General features: G+C 44.2%; 1 non-coding gene and 1 pseudogene across 1 annotated transcript; one reads left to right on the top strand and one right to left on the bottom strand.

The window, feature by feature from the left end:
• Positions 1 to 6,491: 6,491 nt before the first annotated feature.
• On the top strand, positions 6,492 to 6,677 carry LOC114009693 (U2 spliceosomal RNA). The gene has a single exon (XR_003551073.1). It is a non-coding gene; the product is annotated as a U2 spliceosomal RNA (small nuclear RNA).
• A 1,950-nt stretch (positions 6,678 to 8,627) lies between these two features.
• LOC102492762 (acyl carrier protein, mitochondrial pseudogene) overlaps positions 8,628 to 8,864 on the bottom strand; it is a 1,448-nt pseudogene continuing 1,211 nt past the window's right edge.

Below are 8,864 nucleotides of genomic sequence, written 5' to 3'. Positions count from 1 at the left end.
GCGGGCGTCGCCAGTCAAGCAGGCTCCAATGGGTCCTCCAGCACCCGGCAGCGGCGCTGGCCCCGCCTCCTGTGACGTCACGGGAGCGCGCCACCGCCCGGCGGGGGCGGGAGCCGGAAGAGGGCCGCTCCGAGAGGTCCGTCAGCCCCGGCTGGCCCACGGCGCCCCTGCCTAGGAAATGGAACGGTCTGGGCGGAGAGCGTGGTCACCAAGCAACGCGGGGAAGGCCCTCACCCCCAACGCCGCCGCTCCCAGGGTCCCATCCCCCCCACCTCCTCCGGAGCCATCGTGCGGGGTGGGCCCTGAGGTTTTCGCACCTGCGCGGCACGGGCGTGGGGGAGGGGAGCACGGAGGGTCCTGGCGCGAGGCGGTGGGGTCGGGGGACTGTGGGTCCGGTGACTTCCTTCTAGGCCGCTCTTGTCCCTATGATAAAAGAGACGGTCATTCTAAAAGGTCATGGAGGGAATTCCGCTGCGTCCAGGGTAGTCTGCTCCTACACGTAACGGGCATCTGCGGATGGGCTTTAGGAAGTCCGTGAACCCTATGAAGTTACGTGCAATATTGTGTGTGTTTGTGCATGTGTTTAGGGGATAGATGACCCATACTTTTATCTGCTTCTCAGAGGAGTCCATTACTGAGAAAAGTTAAAAACAGACTGGAGACAGCCCACCCAAACCATGTAAGAATGGTGTCCGGGTGTTAAGAACTTAGCTGACAGCTCATTTGCCAGCCTCCGCATCCGACTTGGCAGCTTGGCTTTTTCCTCAGGTCTTTCTGAAATTTTCATGGCAGTGCATACTGTAAAGTGCTTCCCATATCCTAAAAAATGAGGATAAAACAGGAGGTTCTGCTTTTAGAAACTGCATGTGCTTTTATTTTGTTAGAAGCACTTCCAGTGCTTCCAACAGATCATCTGTGGGATCTGTGATTCCAAAAAACAAAAAAAAAGGGGTGAAGTCTTTTAATAACTCTTCATATACATTAAATAATAACCATACCTTCCGGGATCTGCCTTCAACATATCTCTGGGATTTTCCAGAGGAAGCCAGATTTCAGACACTTTTCTAATAGCCCACATGCCAGATCCATGTGCCCCAATATTTGAGTCAGAGTATACGAAGGTGGTACCTCAGTCTCACTCTGTTACTTTTCTGTGGGTCCTGTTCAGTTTCTCCAAATTTTTTAAAGATCCTAGTATAGGTCATGTGTTTTTGCATTTTTAAGGTTTATTTTTTCCATGAGAAAGGCACAACACCTCCAACAGGGTCTTGACTCCTGATGGACACCTAAGGTTGACCCAGCCCTGGGTGGTGGGCATGTGTCGCTCTCAGGGTGGTCTCCAGATGTGAACTGGGAGCCTCCCTAGTGGGATTGCTTTGTAGCATGTTGTGTTTTACCACTGTGCCACCATCTGGCCCTATGTGTGCATTTGTCTTTGTAAAACAGCAGAAATCATTCTAAAGTGACTGAGCATACCAGATACTAAGTTTACACTATCCCCATCTCTGTTCCATAGAGCAAAGGAAGTTTACAATAGGCGAGAGAACTAGAAATAGAACATTAAGGCTAGAGAAAAAGGAGATCATGAGTCAGCAGGTAGAGCCCGCGGTTAAGGCAGCTAGATCCTCCATGGCCTGTTGTGCGATTCAAGTCCCAGACTCAGCAGGTTGAAAAATGCACTGGCCATGTGTGTGTATGTGTGTATACCTCAAATCCCAAGAGAATGGAGGAGAAGAGTTTGCAGTGTGGTCATCCCCCCTGGGGGGGGGTGATTTCTCGTTTTGTCTCTCTCTCCAGTAAATACATGTGCCTTTGTGGAAAAAAATCTAAAAATATAAATAAATAAAAATGAGACAATTACTGTGGAGTTAAAAAAATAGTGAATGATGTAATAAAGCAATTAAGATATGAACAACAAATGCAGAAGCAAAATTCATAAGAATATTTTTTGTTATAAAAGCCAAGGACGTAAAGCAACCTAGTGATGATTTATTTTTAAAGAATTATTTTATTGAATTTTATTTTATTTATTTATTTTCATTTGACCAGAGAGAGAGAGAAAGTGAGAAAGCAAGCTACCAGGTCCAAGACTTGAACTGCGGTCAGCCATGTGGGAGTCCAGCACCACGCCATTTGCCAGCTTCATGATGATAGTTTTTTAAGCGACTTGTCTAATGTCGTCCAGGTAAATTGCTTTCTTGTGGTATAAACAGATATAAAAGTTAGAGCTTAGAGGCTTGAAAAGTATGTCCCTTGGGTAGTCATTCTAAATAGCATTTTTTCTACAGTTTTGCTGTGTTGATAGTCATTCTCTGTGATCCTTTAAAACTTTGAGCATGCCTTGAAATATTAGTGTTTTAAGGGGCCGGCAGCTGGCGTAATGGCTATGTCGCTGGACTTCCATGTTGTTGACCGCGGTTCGAGTCCCGGACTTGGTGGCTTAAACTCACTTCAGGCACATGTGTGTGCGTGCCCAAGATCCCGAGAGGAGAATGGAAGAGAAGGGATTGGCGTGGCGAACTCCCCTGGTGGGGGGGATGATTTCTCGCTTTCTGTCTCTCTGTCTTTCTGGCGAGCACACACGCCCTATAGCAAAAACCTCTTAAAAAAAAAATTAGTGTTTTAAAAGAGGGAAGTTAAAATTTGCTTATAGATCTGACTGTGTTTCAAAACTATAAATTCCTTGAGAATAATAACCAGGGTTCATTTATCCGTGTTTCCCTATCTCCAGCATCGTGTTTGAATATAGTAGGGGTAGGCACAGACCAAATATTGGTCACATGAATAAAGGGCAGTTACTTCAAGATCGTCTCCAAAAGCTGATAGCCCACATTGTTGAATAAGGGTGGGTTCAAATGATTGAGAAACCAAACAAGATACATCCTGTTATACGTTGCAGGTGACAGTGTCCAATCAGAGAGATGTCCTTGAGGGAGGCAGATGGACCGCTCTGAGAGGGCCACTCAGCGTGGTATCTCCATATGGGGTCACCAGTGTGTTTTGCTTTACAAATGCAGGCACTTGATGAGTCACACACATGCACACACGTGATTGGTTATTTTTTGTGTGCTGGCATTATACTATCATGGTTTTGTGGTCGAGGAAACTGAGATACGAAAAGCCTATCAGGGCCAGTAGGTGGCATGGTGGTTGAGGCGCTCATCTCCCACATGGCCAACTGCGGTTCAAGTTCTGGACCTGGCGGCTTGCTTTCTCACTTTCTCTCTCACGTGCCCTACAGCAAATTAAATATTATTAATAATGATAAATAAAAGAAAATAATTTTAAAAATAAAAAGAAAGAAAAGAGGCCTACTTCTTACCATCTTAAGGTCTTCAATCTATTAGAGATTATAGAATTAATCAAATAATCACAACAATAAATATAGAATTAGGGGGATAACAAGTGGCATGGTAGTTAAGGTGTTGGACTCCCACACGGCCAACGGTAGTTCCAGTCCTGGACTGGTGGCTTGGTTTCTTGCTTTTCCTTTCTCTCTCTCTGATCAAATAAAAAATAATAATAATGATAATAAATAAAATTTAAAACAAAAAAAATAATAGAATTAGAAGCTGTGTTCCCTGGGTTTCTTTTTTTTTTTTTTTTTGGGGGGGTTTTTGCTATGGGGCCGCGCACCTCCCAACAGAGAGAGAGAGACAGAGAAACAGAAAGTGAGAAATCACCCCCTAGGGGGGATGGCCATGCCTCAATCCCTTCTCCTCCATTCTCCTCTCGGGATCTTGGGCACAGCGTGAGTTTAAGCCGCCAGGTCCGGGACGCGAACTGCAGTCGACTACGTGGGAGTCCAGCAACATAGCCATTACGCTAACTGCTGGTCCCTTCCCTGGGTTTCTCATAGTACCGTATGCCAGAGCCAACTGGGCTTGAACCATTGCCTAGCCTCTACCTGTGGGCTGCTGGTACTGAAGTGAGTTGAACAATGGGGAAAAAAAGAGAGAGAGACTGTGACAGATTCCATGAAGGAAAAGGACAGGTTGTGATGAAAGGGTACAATCAGATTCCTTTTTAAAAGAAAAAAAATTTAAGAGGGACCAGCAGTAAGCCCAATGGCTATGTTGCTGAACTCCCATGTAGTCGACCGCAGTTCGAGTCCCGGACCCGGTGGCTTAAACTCACTCCAGGCACATGTGTGTGCGTGCCCAAGATCCCGAGAAGAGAATGGAGGAGAAGGCGCCGTGGCCATCCCCCCTGGGGGGTGATTTCTCGCTTTCTGTCTCTCTGTCTCTGTCTTTCTGGCGAGCGAACGTGCCCTATAACAAAAACTTCTCTAAAAAACAATTTTTTTAAGAGAGTTTTTTGTTATAGGGTGTGTGCCCTTGCCAGAGAGACAGAAAGCAAGAAATCACCCCCCAGGGGAAAAGGCCATGCTACAATACCTTTTGGGCACGTACACACACACACACACACACACACACACACACACACCTGGTGAAAGTTGTAAGTCGCCGGATCTGGGACTCTAACTGCCATGGACCGTGTGAGAGTCCAGCTACATAACCGTTCCACCATCTGCTGGTCCCATTTAGGAGATTTTTTTTTTTTTTTTCGGAGAGGTTTTTTCTTAAGGGCATGTGGGCTCTCCAGAAAGACAGAGACAGAGAGACAGAAAGCGAGAAATCACCCCCTGGGGGGATGGCCATGCCACAATCCCTTTTCCTCCATTCTCCTCTTCGGGATCTTGGGCACACACACGTGCCCGGTGTGAGTTCAAGTCACCGGGTCTGGGACTCGAACCACGGTCAATTATGTGGGAGTCCAGCAACACAGCCATTATGCTAACTGCTGGTCCCCCATTTGGAGATGTTTTTAAGCTGTTCACCTTGGGAAAGCCCAGCAATGTTGGAAGTTCTGCCTGTTAATTGGTGCCAACAGTTGTCTGACCCACAGGTGTGATTGGGCTAACGTTGGGCTTGGAAAAGGAAAGAAGGATACCATCTTCTAAAACCTTTTAGGATTCTTTGACCAAAGTTTCTAAAGGAGTTGTCTATGTTTATTATTTTTTAAACTTGCTATAGGGTGTGTACACTTGCTGGAGACTGAGAGAGAGACAGAGCAAGTGAGAAATCACTCCCCCTAGAGGGAATGGCCACACCAGTATCCCTTCTCCGTTCTCCATTCTCCTCTTGGGATTTTAGGCACACATGCCTGGTGTGATTCCCAAGCTGCTAGGTCCAGGATTCAAACCAAAGTTGGCCATGTGGGAGTTCAGTGCCTTAACCACCACACCACCTGCTGTTCCCAAATTAAACCTTTTAAATAAGTTCATGAAGAAGCTATAAATCTGAGGAAATGATGTGACAAACAGAAAAGAGTGTTTATCACAGACGGAATTCCTACAAACTAACGAGTCTAGTGACAAAAAAAAAAAATCCACAAATGACATGAAGTGAGCCACAGCAGAGCAAATGTGAATGGGCAAGAAACATGTAGGAGGGAGGACTCAGACTCATTTGAGAAATGCAAGGTGAAATTAATGAGGAAATAGCACTTTTGCTTAACAGACTTGGAAAGTTTACAAATTCACGGGACCAGCAGCTGGCATAATGGTTATGTTGTTGGACTCCCATGCAGTCGACCCCAGTTGGAGTCTCAGACCTGGTGGCTTAAATTTTACACCAGATGCATGTGCATGTGTGCCCCAAATCCCAAGAAGAGCATGAAGGAAAAGGAATTGTGGCATGGCCATTCCCCTTGGGGGTCGGGGGTGATTTGTTGCTTTCTGTCTCTCTGGCAAGCACATGCACCCTGTAGGAAAAATCTCAAAAAAAAAAAAAAAATCACATAACAGGCCCAGCTGCTGGTGTGGACCCCATCTATCTGACTGCGCAGTTCTATTCCCAGGCTCAGCAGTCTAAGAAAACACTCTAGGCACGTGTGAGTGTGTGCCCGAAATCTTTGTAGAATGGAAGAGATGGCATGGGTATCCTTCTTGGGGGTGGGCGTGGGGTGCTTCCTCGCTTCCCCTCCCTCTTTCTGTCTCTCTCTGGGGAGCACACATACCTTATAGCAAATTAAAAAGTAAATAAATAAAACAACTCAGATAATATTGATTGCTGGTGAGATTGTTGAAAAAGAGAGTTATTAACTGTTGCTGTAAATCGTCCAATCTTTTTGAAAAAAATATTTCGGCAACTTCACTTAAAAATAAAAATATCTCTTTTCATCTACAAATCCCACTCAGGGTAGGCATCCTATGAAAGGAAAACCCTGGACCATAGCTATAAAATGCTTATTGCAGCATCATTTGAAGTAGCTAAACACTGAGATTAAAGAGAATGTTTATCATTCAAGCAGTGATGAAATGAATCATGGTACAGTAAATGCAGTTATTAAGAAGAATGGATCACAGGTATGCAAATGTACATGGTAGGACTTCTAAAAAGAAATTAAGGTGCGGAGAATTTATGTAATTAAGTCAAAGATCACACAGAAATGAAAGAGTGGGGCCAGGATTTTAGAAGTTTGGGTCCATCGCCTCTTGGCCTTTCGGCTATGATCAAGCGTGTCTGTTCCGATCATTTTAATATCTGGTATGGCCCCTATTCAAGGACAGTATATTAAATGGATTTTTTGAAATAAGAGATGGAGTTGGAGTTTATTCTGTCCACTCCACAATCGACCTGCTACTGTGGTATTTTCAAGAGTGGTAACTGTTTCCTGAGGGAAATTAAAAAAAAAAAAAAAAAGCCCATGAACGCGTCTGCTGGTGCTATTTCACCTCTGAAGAGCAGCGGGTGGAAAGTTGGTAGACGACAGATGAGTGTGGGAGGAAGAGGTCGAGTGTACAGGCGCATGGAGCGAAGCGGAGCCATGATCTGGTAGCAACTGTCTGGGGTGTTCCCTTCCTTTCACGCACTGTTGTACCCCCTGAAACAGGACCTCCTCGATTCAACAGTATGGGAGTGTGGCTTTTCTTAGGCCACCAGAGGTCACTCTGTCTTTCTGTGTTACAGGTCACTGGCAGCAGGTACCATGGTGCCTTGGGTCTCCTGGGAGTCCCTGTGGCTGGCATGGCTAGCCATTAGCTGCTGCCAGTGCAACTACTATTGTACCCACAAATGGAAGATGGGAGAGGCCTCTCTTTTCTCTGCCAAATAGCAAAGCCATGTGGTTAAAACACATATATGGGGATTACGCAGACATGTGTTCAAGTCCCAGTCAGTCTGTTAGGGGTTTTGTGTAAGCCTTGGCCAGTCACAACCTCTGAGCCTCAGTTTCCTCACCTGTATAATGGACCTGCATCACAAGTTGATTGTCAGAATTAACCAAGATGATGTATCTCAAATGTTCTGCACAGTTCTTACTATTAATGAGATCGGAATGTTTCCCTCAGCGCTGGAGCTTATGTTCAGGTTTTCTTTACTTTTTTTTTTTAATTTAAAAATTATTTAACTTTATATATTTAGTTATTTATTTTAACTTGACCAGAGAGGGACAGAGTATGAGAGAGAGAGAGGGAGAGAGGGAAAGTGAGAAAGCAAGCCACCAGGACCAGGACTTGAACTATGGGCGACCATGTGGGAGTCCAGCACCCTTAGCCACCATGCCACCTGCCAGCCCCAAGTTGCCTTTACTTTTCAGCTCACAGGCTTTATTTCTATTATTTACTACAGGACTCTAACAAAAAAAATTGGGCAAAGGGCCACTGTTTTGCATGCATATTATCTGAAACAATTTCTAAACAGAGTGTACCCCTGGGGCCAGAAGGTGGTGTAGTGGTTAAGGCGCTGGACTTGCACATAGCCAACTGGGGCTCAAGTTTCAGACCCGGCAACTTGAAACTCACACTGGGTAGATGTGCATGTGTGCCCAAAATCCCAGGAAGAGAATAAAGAGAAGAGATTGCAGTGTGGCCATCCCTTTAGCCTATATTTATTTTATATAAATATATATACACACATATTTATATATAATATACTATATAGTATTTTATATGTAATATACCATTATATATAAATTATATATATTAATATACTATGCAGTATATTACATATGCAAATTAATAAGTGTTAAAAATAATTGTTTTATTTAACTTTATTTATTTATTTATTTATTTTAATTTGACCAGAGAGGGGAAGAGTGAGAGCAAGAGAGAGAAGGGGGGGGGGAGTAAAAAAGCAAGCCACTACATTCAGGAGGGAGTCCAGTGCTCTTACCCACCATGTCATCTGCCAACCCCAATAAATAATACATTTTTAAGAAGTATACCCATTTACTTCTTTTTATGTTGACACTACATTTTTTTCTTTTTAAAAATATTTAATTTAGTTTAATTGGACCAGAGAGGGACAGAGTGAGAGAGGGAAAGCGAGAAAGCAAGCTGCGAGGTCTGGGACATGAACCGCAGTGGGCCACGTGGGAGTCAGCCCAGCGCCCTTCACCACCATGCCACCTACTGGCCCCACATCAAATTTTCTTTTCCTTTTTTTTTTTTTTTTTTTAGGTTTTATAGATTTATTCTCAAATGGTAAAACACTTAGACGATTTAAATACAAGTCCAGCAGAATTACTCTGTCAGTCGGCAATCATGCCAAAATGTGTTCTCCCTCCCAGATGCTCGTCAGCAGCGTCAGCCTTCTCTCGGTGAAGAACAGGGCTCTGGGGTTTTATTCGTAAACATCCTTCTTAGCTGCAATGTCATCTACAAGTTCTTGAGGACACATGAACTTTTCTGCATCTGTATCAGCAATTTCAAATCCAAATTCATCTTCCATGGCCATGATAATCTCCACTTGGTCCAAACTGTCTAAGCCCAGGTCTTTCATAAGATGGGAATTTACAGAGAGCTCTTCTGGATCAATCTTTTTTTTTTTGAGAGTTTTTTTTTTTTTTTTTTTTTTCTT

This window comes from Tupaia chinensis, unplaced genomic scaffold, assembly GCF_000334495.1.
Source record: "Tupaia chinensis unplaced genomic scaffold, TupChi_1.0 Scaffold000604_1, whole genome shotgun sequence".
Classification (NCBI taxonomy): domain Eukaryota; kingdom Metazoa; phylum Chordata; class Mammalia; order Scandentia; family Tupaiidae; genus Tupaia; species Tupaia belangeri.
The sequence above is the reverse complement of the archived record's forward strand: the minus strand, read 5'-3'. Positions and strand labels throughout refer to the sequence as shown.